The sequence below is a fragment of the Podarcis gaigeae genome (assembly GCF_964106915.1).
Source record: "Podarcis gaigeae genome assembly, chromosome: 6".
In the NCBI taxonomy this organism is placed as follows: Eukaryota; Metazoa; Chordata; class Lepidosauria; order Squamata; family Lacertidae; genus Podarcis; species Podarcis gaigeae.
Genome location: NC_139682.1, coordinates 73,339,449 through 73,349,734, shown reverse-complemented (window position 1 = coordinate 73,349,734; position 10,286 = coordinate 73,339,449).

Genomic DNA, 10,286 nt, shown 5'->3' with positions numbered 1-10,286 from the left:
CTGGTCTCTGGCCATGCTCGTGTCATGGAACCATAGAAGGTTAGAGCTGGAAGGGACCGCAAGGGTCATCCAAGTCCAACCCCCTGCAATGCAGGAATTTGTCGCCCAGTGTGGGGCTCAAACCCAAGACCCTGAGATTAAGAGTCTCGTGCTCTACCAACAGACCTCCAAAAGCATCCGCCTCCACTGTTGGGAGGCCTCATGCCTCTGAATACCAATTCCTAAGAATCACAGGTAGGGTGGGAGAGCAATGTTGCACTCATGTCTTGCTTGCAGGTTCGCCACAAGGATCTGGTTGGCAACGATGAGAAAAAGAAGCTGGACTAGATAGAATTCCTGCTCCATGATTGCAGTCATGGGGTTTTTGTCTATCACATGATGGTATATGTTTTGACTCCACAGAGTGGGAAGTGACTGAGACAGGATGTTTGTGTTACTGTGTTCCATGAAGTGTGACTATTGTCCTTTGTTCTTTCTCTTTGCTGCCTGATGCTAGAGAGAGAGGGAGCCATGTTGCAGTGCACCGTGTGTGTTTATGTGTAAATAAAGTAGAATAGCCAAAATGCTGAGTTCTATTATGCAAACAGCGAACACTCTGTGGATCCCTAAGTGTGCCGATGTCTGTTGGCATCGGTTGCTGTGATGTTAGGGCTGAAGAAAGCTTTTGAAGCTCCCGAACGATCGGCCAGGAAGGAGAGAACATGCCAGTCGGGCATGTGTCTCTGCCAGGGTCCTACTCGAGTGTAGGACGAGCTCCTGACAGGGAGGCCTTCAGTCTGCTCCAGAGCAGGGTTGCATCTCTTATGTGATTATGTTAACATCGCTCGCTAAATTGCGACTTACACAACAGAAAATAATATTTAGAATTTATTGGAGCCCGTTACATTTCTATACAAGAGGACTATCTAAGACAGCATGCTGTTGGAGAGGCATTCAGGATAATGATTCTTTGAACCACGTGTTTTTACAATGTCCTTTGCTTGCTAAATTTTGGGGGGAAAGTATAGGATTGTATAATCATGGCTGTGTGGAGAAAGTTAAAGTTTTCAGAGGAAAATATTTTTTTTGAATTATGTATTTCCTATATGGAATTTAACAACTGGATGCTGTAAATAGATTCTTTGTGCCCTTACTGTGGCCAAAAGACTGATGTTGATGCACTGGAAAGATCAATCTATGCCCTTGCCCTCAGTCAATAAGTTGAGGATATGACAACACTCACAGCATTTGAGCAGATTACTTATAGACGTAGACTTTGCATGGGTAAATATATCAATATAGGGAAAGCATTTATAAAAAAAATAGGAGGTTATAAATAACCATCTGTGTGAAAGAATCAATAAACCATTTCCATTCTTTTATAAAAAGTTTGTTAACTTAATATATTATTTTTCCGGTAAGTTTTGCCACAAGTTTTTGTATCCATTCTTCTTTTCATTTTTGGGCAAGTAACATTCTTACCGCTGTACCTGCATACATGAATAAATTTCTGTACAGTTTGAGTAGTTCTGTCCCTATAATTCCCAAAAGGAAAGCTTCTGGGGGGGTTTTTTACACATCTTATTTTAAACATATTTTTCCATTCATTATATATCATTTCCCAATAAGCTTTAACCATACTACACATGGTAAAAAGAACCCTCTTCCTTTTTACATTTCCAAAACTTATTTGATTTAGATTTATACGTTTTAGCCAATTTACTTGGTTAACTTTTTATTTCCAGTTTATTTTCTTCAATTGAAATATCATTTTAAAAAATCTTTAAAATGTTAACATCTCTCACTTAGGCCATTATGTGTGATGCTTGGAATTAGGCCCAGAAATGAGCTGGCAACCAAAGCATTGTTGAGATCTAAAGGGTATCCCAGCCACTGCATTTTGGACCAGTTGAAGTTTCCAAATCATCTTCAAAAGCAGTCCCACATAGCCCCTCCCACTCTGTTGCATCACTCTGTCCATTCCCACTGGTCATTCAGGGTTCTACATCACATGTGGAGACCATACGCTGAAGAGATTTGCTCTCCGATGTGCGGTGAGCAGCACGGACCTGATCCAAAAGGAAAGGTGGAGCTAGCATGCATGTGCCCACGCCCCAGGTGAGCGGCAAGACACCTGAAGAGAGCTTAGGTGGTACACAGTCTAACCGCCCCACAAAGAGAACAGGGAGCTGATAGTTAAATCATATTGCCTACCATGGCAAAGGAGGAACCTTTGTATAATCAACAGGAGGTTTATGGCTTTATGGAAGCCCTAAGAAAAAGAAAAACAGAAAAAGAAAAAAGGCCACTATAAAAATAAAAGGGGTTTTAGAAGAAAACAGGAGCACACAAAATGAATTACAATGCAGATAGTGAATGTCATTGTGGGAGCCTTTAAGTGTTCTGGGATTTGTGTCTTTTAAAAAAAATTAATACATAAAAAATTACTGCCCTCAAATTGTAATTTTAAATTAGGGAGCAAATTGGACGAAGCAAGTGTTAGGAGAAGATGCAAGTCAACACGGCAGTGTGGGAGCTCTGGAGTTCAAATGCATGTTTATTCAATAATCAGAGATTAACAAATACTGGCATAATTATATCTGCATAATGCATTGCCCGCTTCCTTCTGTAATGTCTTGGATTCTGTTGGAGATGAACTCAGCCCAGTCTGTGAACCAGGTCTGCTTTTAAATACTTCCTGTGTCTACTTTTTCCAGAGTACAGAAGGCAAGGGGTGCAGGTCCTGTTGAACCCGCAAAGACTTTTCACCACCCACTGTGCCACCAGGTCCCAAAGCTTTGGTGAGGACTCTCAGGGGCTTTTAATGTGCCCTCACAGACTGGGCTTCTTCTCTTCCATTCCATGCCTGAGATAGCTAGCATCATGACCAATTAATGGACAGAACAAGATTTGTCAGCCTGATGACCTCCAGAAGCTTTGGATTACAGCAGTGTATCAGACTGATGGGACATCAGAATGGACCCCAGGTTGCTCCCCCTCCATGTCATTTATGCCACAGCCTATTTTTTTCTCCTCTTTGCCATCAGTACTCGGCTGGCAGAGAGTTCCAGCGTGCAGAGCCTTCTGCCAACGTTCCAAGGTGGGCATCCCAGTATATCGCCCTTATACCTCCTTTCTCCGCCAGTCAACCAGCGCCTTCACCACTTTCAAGGGCTGCTCAGTGGGTGGGTTTATTTATTACCTTCATTTATATCTCACGTTTCCTCCAAAGAGAACCAGGCAGCATATGAGGGAAATAGCTTGGGCTGAGAAACAGTGACTGGCCAAAGATCACCCAACGAGCTTCATAGAGATTTGAAGGCCCCTGATTCCAGTCTTAACACTCTAACGACTACCCCATACTGGCTCAGGGAAAGGATTGCATCTAACAACAATAACAATAACAATAATTTATTTATTTATTTATACCCCACCCATCTGGCTGGGTTTACCAAGCCACTCTAGACGGCTTCCAACAGAATATTAAAATACAACTGTCTATTAAACATGAAAAGCTTCCCTAAACAGGGCTGCCTTCAGATGTCTTCTAAAAGTCTGGTACAGTGGTACCTCGGATTACAGATGCTTCAGGTTACAGACTCCACTAACCCAGAAATAGTACCTCGGGTTAAGAACTTTGCTTCAGGATGAGAACAGAAATTGTGTGGTGGCCGCGCAGCAGCAATGGGAGGCTCCATTAGCTAAAGTGGTACCTCAGGTTAAGAACAGTTTCAGGTTAAGAACGGACCTCCAGAACGAATTAAGTTCTTAACCTGAGGTACCACTGTAGTTGTTTTTCTCTTTGATATCTGGTGGGAGGGCGTTCCACAGGGCGGGTGCCACTACCAAGAAGGCCCTCTGCCTGGTTCCCTGTAACTTGGCTTCTTGCAGCATGGAAACCACCAGAAGGCCCTCGGCGCTGGACCTCAGTGTCCGGGCAGAACGATGGGGGTGGAGACACTCCTTCAGGTATACTGGACCGAGGCCGTTTAGGGCTTTCAAGGTCAGCACCAACACTTTGAATTGTGCTCAGAAACATACTGGGAGCCAATGATCCTAAATCAATTATTCTTTAAGGAGCAATAAGAATTATTTATTTCTTACAGTGCCTCCCCTCTCCCACTCCTCCCTTTTCCTGTGCTCTATTTTTCCGTTACAGCTTCCCCCACCCCACCCCAGAAAAACACATTTGACGACAGATTGCATTGTATTTCCTGTTCTCTAACCCTGTTCTCAAAATGTAGCTAAATTGCTCCTAATCATCCTTGAGAGATAATCCTGTCCTTCAAGCTGCCAGTTTGTTGTGGCTGTAGTAGCATTGTGAGGGCCAAATGACAGGAAATACATGATTGAATCTCTTGACATTCCCCCTCCCCTACTGATAATGCAGCCACCGAGAGAGGGTGGCTGCCAATTTCTTCAGAAGCAATAAGAGTATAAGAACATATGGCGATCCCTGCTGGATCAGACCCAAGGCCCATCTAGTGCACCATCTTATTCTCACCAGATGGCTACGGGATGCCCCCACTTGCACTTTGCAGTGGAATAATGCTAGAGGTAGAACGTAACTCTCTTGGCTAGTTGATAACCTGAGTGTACAGATATAACCCTTTCTTTTTCACCTTCCCCACTGGTAGGGATGGGGAAGAGTTATCCTATACATCATCCTGCTCATGCAAATTGCATGGTCCTATTGCACATAAGTGATGGAGAGTGTGTGTGAGAGTGAGTGAGTGAGTGAGTGAGTGTGTGTGTGTGAGAGAGAGAGAGAGAGAGAGAGAGAGAGAGAGAGAGAGTATAATTCAGTTTAATATGGCACCGAGGGCTGCCATTCCACCCCCGAACCATAAATATGCATGCAGCACAACTAAATATAGTATGTTTAAGTCTTAAATATTGTAGATGAGTAAGGTAAAGGACCCCTGGACAGTAAAGTCCGGTCCAAGGTGACTATGGAGTACGGCACTCATCTCGCTTTCAGGCCGAGGGAGTTGGTGTTTGTCCACAGACAGCTTTCCGGATCATGTGCCGCATGTGCCGCAATGGAAAACTGTGGTAGATGAGTACCACAGAATTTATTAGATATCACTTAGGAACTTGGGTGCTGATATCTGGAGTGTTTTTCTGCATTTTTCAAGTTTGTAAAGAGGTGGGATGATATCCAACAGTGGAGAGCCATTTGGATATACGTATAGAGTCCCATGGACTGCAAGAAGATCAAATCTATCCATTCTGAAGGAAATCAGCCCTGAGTGCTCACTGGAGGGACAGATTGTAAAGCTGAGCCTCCAGTAATTTGGCCACCTCGTGAGAAGAGAAGATTCTCTGGAAAAGACCCTGATGTTGGGAAAGATTGAGGGCACAAGGAGAAGGGGACGACAGAGAACGAGATGGTTGGCCAGTGTTCTTGAAGCTACCAACATGAGTTTGACCAAACTGCAGGAGGCAGTGGAAGACAGAGGTGCCTGGCGTGCTCTAGTCCATGGGGTCACAAAGAGTCAGACGCGACTAAACAACTAAACAACTAAACAACAACAAATATAAGCAACTTACATCCATTGCTTTCAGTAAGTCTGTTCAGAGTATGTCTTAGTTGGACATCACCCACTGATTTCTCAAAATGTGCCAGGAAAATAACTACTTGAACAGGGAAATGAAGAGAATAACTACTCTTCTTTTTCCTGGGGGAAAAATTTTGGCCACTCCATTAACTCAACTTTTTCTCTCTAACAAGGTGGTCCTCTCTTGGACCATACTGGGTTCCCAAGGAGATGTGGTCGTCTCCTGCTGCATGACAAACTCCATCTGCAAAGCTACTGATTCTTGGGATAATAGTTTAGCACCTCCCCCCCCCAACCCCCCAACACATTTTGTCTGGAAGTCTCTCAAGCAGAATGAATATGGTGTTTCTCAGCCTGGTCTCCATACAGTCAGTACTTGGCTTAGAAGTGCACTTGGAACTGATGGGCTTGTTTAACAATGATTCTGATCATCTAAAGTGCTGTCTTATATTGGAGATTATTCATGCTGATGTTGATTTCTTTCCTTTTTAACCATTCCTCTGATGCACAAGGCACAGATGGCTGCAGAGAACAGTCTGCCAGGAAGAATGCATTTGGGTAATGGTTATCAAAATATGAGGCAGCGGTGATGATGTTGGGGAGGTCTTTCAGAGCTGCGGACAGTTGCTAAGGGTAGTGCAAGCCTCTCTCTGGCTGTTCTCCATTGCATGCTTGGGTGGTAACAGGCATGGCGTTCTGATCACAGAGTCACTGCTGAAAATGGGTCAGGTTCACCCACCTTTCCATGTCAGGCAGAATTAATGGGCTACAACTCCCATCATCCCTGACTAATTGTCATGCAAGCTGATTGGAGCCCAAAAATATCTGATGCAAGGCTGAGTTAAGGAGGTGTGTGATGTGACATATCAGAGATTAGGGCTGCACGTTATATCTAAGGCAATGTTTGCTGCAAGCATACCGCAAAACAACAGAAGAAATGGCCTTTCAGGGCACAAGACCTCCCATGGCAGCTCACATCAATAGCATCATATTTGTCATCCATCAATAAGTTCACAATCCAAAACAAAGAACATTAAACATTAAAACAGCAGCAGTTAAAACAATACAGAGCACAACTCACAATAAGCAAGCCGATAGGTTAGATAATAGATAATAGACAGATAGCTCTTCAAGGTATGCTTGAAAGCCAGCAAAGTAGAAGCCATGCCTACTTCCTTAGAGACAACCACAGAAAGATCCAATCTATTGGCATCTGTGTAACTCTGCAGGGAAACCGTTCCTATAAGGAAGATGAGAAAACTTAGCAGTCCTATACATGAGTACCCAACTGAGTAAGTGTATCTAGGATTGTATCTCCATGCTGGCACAGGTGAGGGGCAAGACCAGTTTAGGATCCATCAGGTTCATGGTCAGCACAGCTCTAACTCTCCATGGCCACTATGCTTTCTACAGTAGGGGGAGCACACTCTGCAGTACAGAATGTCGGCTGGATCCTAACACCACCCCCCTGGGTGCATATATCGAAGATTAGGGTTGCACTTTATATCTAAGGCAACTTTTGCTGCAAGCATACTGTAAAGCAACACCAGAAGTGTTCGTAAAATCCTTCTCCCATGGTTGCTTCTCATGGCAAGGGGGAGGAGGGAAAAGTACAGAGGAAGCCAAGAGTATTCTTGGTATTCTTAGCCCCAGGGAGGGACTAGCAGAGAACAGGACAAGATTGATGATCCACCTTTGGTTTTTGCTTCCTCAACCATGGGATTCCACCCTTATTGGAATTAAAAAATTTTTTTAAAGGTTATCTGAATTCAGCAAGAAAATGGCACCATCAAGAATATCTGGGGAGACCCGACTTTATTTTCAGTTCTCAAAAGGGGGTAAAACACCTAGCCCATGGAACTGTGCACCCAACAATTCATTTGTAATCCCTGCTCCTTGCAGAAACAGCACAAGTGGTATGACTTAAAGCCCACTCTCCCGCCAAAAACCCCAAGAAATGTCCCTCACAGAGCTGAAATTCCCAGCGACTCTTAACAAACTACATTTCAAGATATGCTTGAAATGTGCTTTAAACTTAGGGTATCTATGCAGCCCTAGCTCCGAAAGGAGAACCACCTGAACTTGCCCTATTTGTATCTGATCTTGCCCTATTTATATCCTTACACTATTAGTATCCTTACACTGATCTCCTATAGTTCTGATTGATTCCATCAACAGGTCACCGCCCAGCCACTAGCACCCACAAAGAGTCAAGGGAGCTCAGCAGGAGGAAAGAGTTTGCTCTGACTTTCCTTGAGAGTTTGCATGAAATAACTTGGAAACAACAGGAGGAAAAGAGACAGAAATCAAAGGATCGGCGCCTCTTGCACACTCCTACCTTGGGCAGCTCCTGAAGCAGCACTTGCCCTCTATTACAAAGTGCAAAACAATGTTAAGATAGTCAGTGACATCCCTGACATGGTGAATATTTAAAGGGTAAGATGAGAGCAGCAAGAGTCTCAGGTGGTGATGTGGAGCGGGGGTGTTGGGGGGGGAAGATGGCAACATGACATTATTCCTCCTCATTTCCAAACTGGGTCACCTGGTTTCTCCTTACCATTTCCAATTAGCAAATGGTTTTAAACAAGAGCATCTGTCAGCAGCAGGCAGTGAACACGCAAGGAGGGAGGTGGCGGGTGGGGGGAGGTGGAGCTGAGACGGAACAGAGATGGGAAAATAGAAGACAAAAATCCACGTGGAAGGAGGGGAAAGGGAATACCAAGAAGAGGATGGAGGTCAATGAACTACTGGGGCAGAAGAGGCTGGGACTGGGGCAGGGATGTGGGCCAAAAGAGAGAGTAAGGAGATTCCTCCCCTTGTTCGTAATGTAGATCTTCACTCACCCCTTCTTCCCTGTGGTGGTGTTGAGGGGAACATTATGTTCTTAGCCTCAAGTACCAAAACATATTGGGCTGTACCTGTGCAGATGCAAAGCACCCGTACCTCATCCTTTGCCAATGTAACCCATAGTGACGCGATATCTTGGAGGAAAGTGGAGTCTACTGATTAAGACAGAAAGATGACGTCATCTTGGCTTTTGTGTTCGCCTTCCCAAATCTCCATACGCAAATCCGAAATGGTCTTTCAGTTGTTCAGTCAAGGGTTTGACATGCGAAATTTCCCAAGATAGAAATGCTGCGATGATTCACTGTAAAATAAAAATTGCTGCTGAACAGAAAACTTGTTAGCCCAGGATGAGTATTTCATTGGCGATGGAACGCTATGCGACACTGAAAATGCCAGTCACGTTGATGAGACTCCACAGGGCAGCAAGCACATATAAATCCTTTTCTAAGGTGGATCTGCTAGTCATTATGGTTATTTATTAAATCTGTATACTGTAGATCCGTAGATCTCAGGGCAGTTCACAACATGGAAAGCACCAAGCTGGTGTTGCTGCATTACAGAGAAATGCATGGAAGTCCATCTGCACTTGGATACTTCCCATGTAAGCCAACAAGGTCCAGCCCAATACATTCTGCCGCTTGAGGAGAACCACAAAATGGTGCCCTCACCAGTGAAGAAGGTGAGTAAAGATCTAGATCAGGAACAGGTGGAGAGTGCAGATCTACATCAGGAACAAGCTGAGGGGAATCAAATCCACCTTACCTGATGGTTGAAGTGGGAATCATGGCAGGGAAATGGCCTGCTCTGAATCAGACTGGGTGTGCTCCAGCAGCAAGCAATTTGTCCTTGGAGGCTGGGTCTGCTGCCCCTCTGGATCCTGCTGCCTGAGGCGGTCATCTCACCTTGCCTCATGGGTGGGCCATCCATGCACTCATAGCCACCAGAGGAATTGGAGTGATGGTGTAAAGCAGCTTTCCCCAGCCTGGTGCCCTCCTGTTGTTCTGGACTATAGCTCTCATCCCCACCCCCAAGCTGGCATGGTCAGGGAAGATGGGAGTTGTAGTCCAAAAAATCTTGAAGGCACCAGGTCGGGGAAGGCCGAGGTGAGCCATACTTGTGGAATGCTCAGTTGATGTTTAAACAATTCAAAACTAGAAGGAAACCCAAGCATTGATAACTGTGTATAGACAAAGCTCCATTCTCACCTGTGGGAATATGAAAATTTTATTTCTTACAACACATAGAAGGCTGAAATATTGCAGTCCAAGGTACTCTGATCCAGAGTGGCCTTCATTCTTTTTTTTCTGTTTATGTCTGACAGTGTGTGGCTATTACTTATTACACCATAAAGTCCACCTTGCCTCCTATGCTTTAGGTTGTACTTTAGAACAACTCTATTCTCGTTTTACAGTGATCTGATGCTACACAGGCCATGCAGTAAATCCCGGGAGGTTGTGGACACTTTCCATTTGGAATCCATCACTTTTCAGCGTCAGCTCAAGGGGGCGGGTGGGTAAGCAAAACTCTGAAGCAAATCAGAATCAAGAGCAAGAGTTTAATTTGGTGTTTATGAATCAGGGGATGTTCACCACTAGTCTGTAGGATGCTGCTATCTTTGGATATCCTTATTTAAAATTCTAGTGAAGAGGGGTAGGGGGTTGTAGCACTGAATTTTTCATGAGCGCCCAAAATTTGACTCCTCTGTATTTTGCATTCATAAAGTGTTGCAATATTTTGCAAGCTCAGCCCCATCAGCATTCCTGGCATTCCTCTGCTGTATCTGCGTGAATATCAATTGCCATCTCCTTTTTTTCACTGTTCACCATTTTCACAAAACATGGACACCCCATCTTTTCACTTTACAGAGTTAGGTTCTAATTTAAAACTGACAGAAATTAT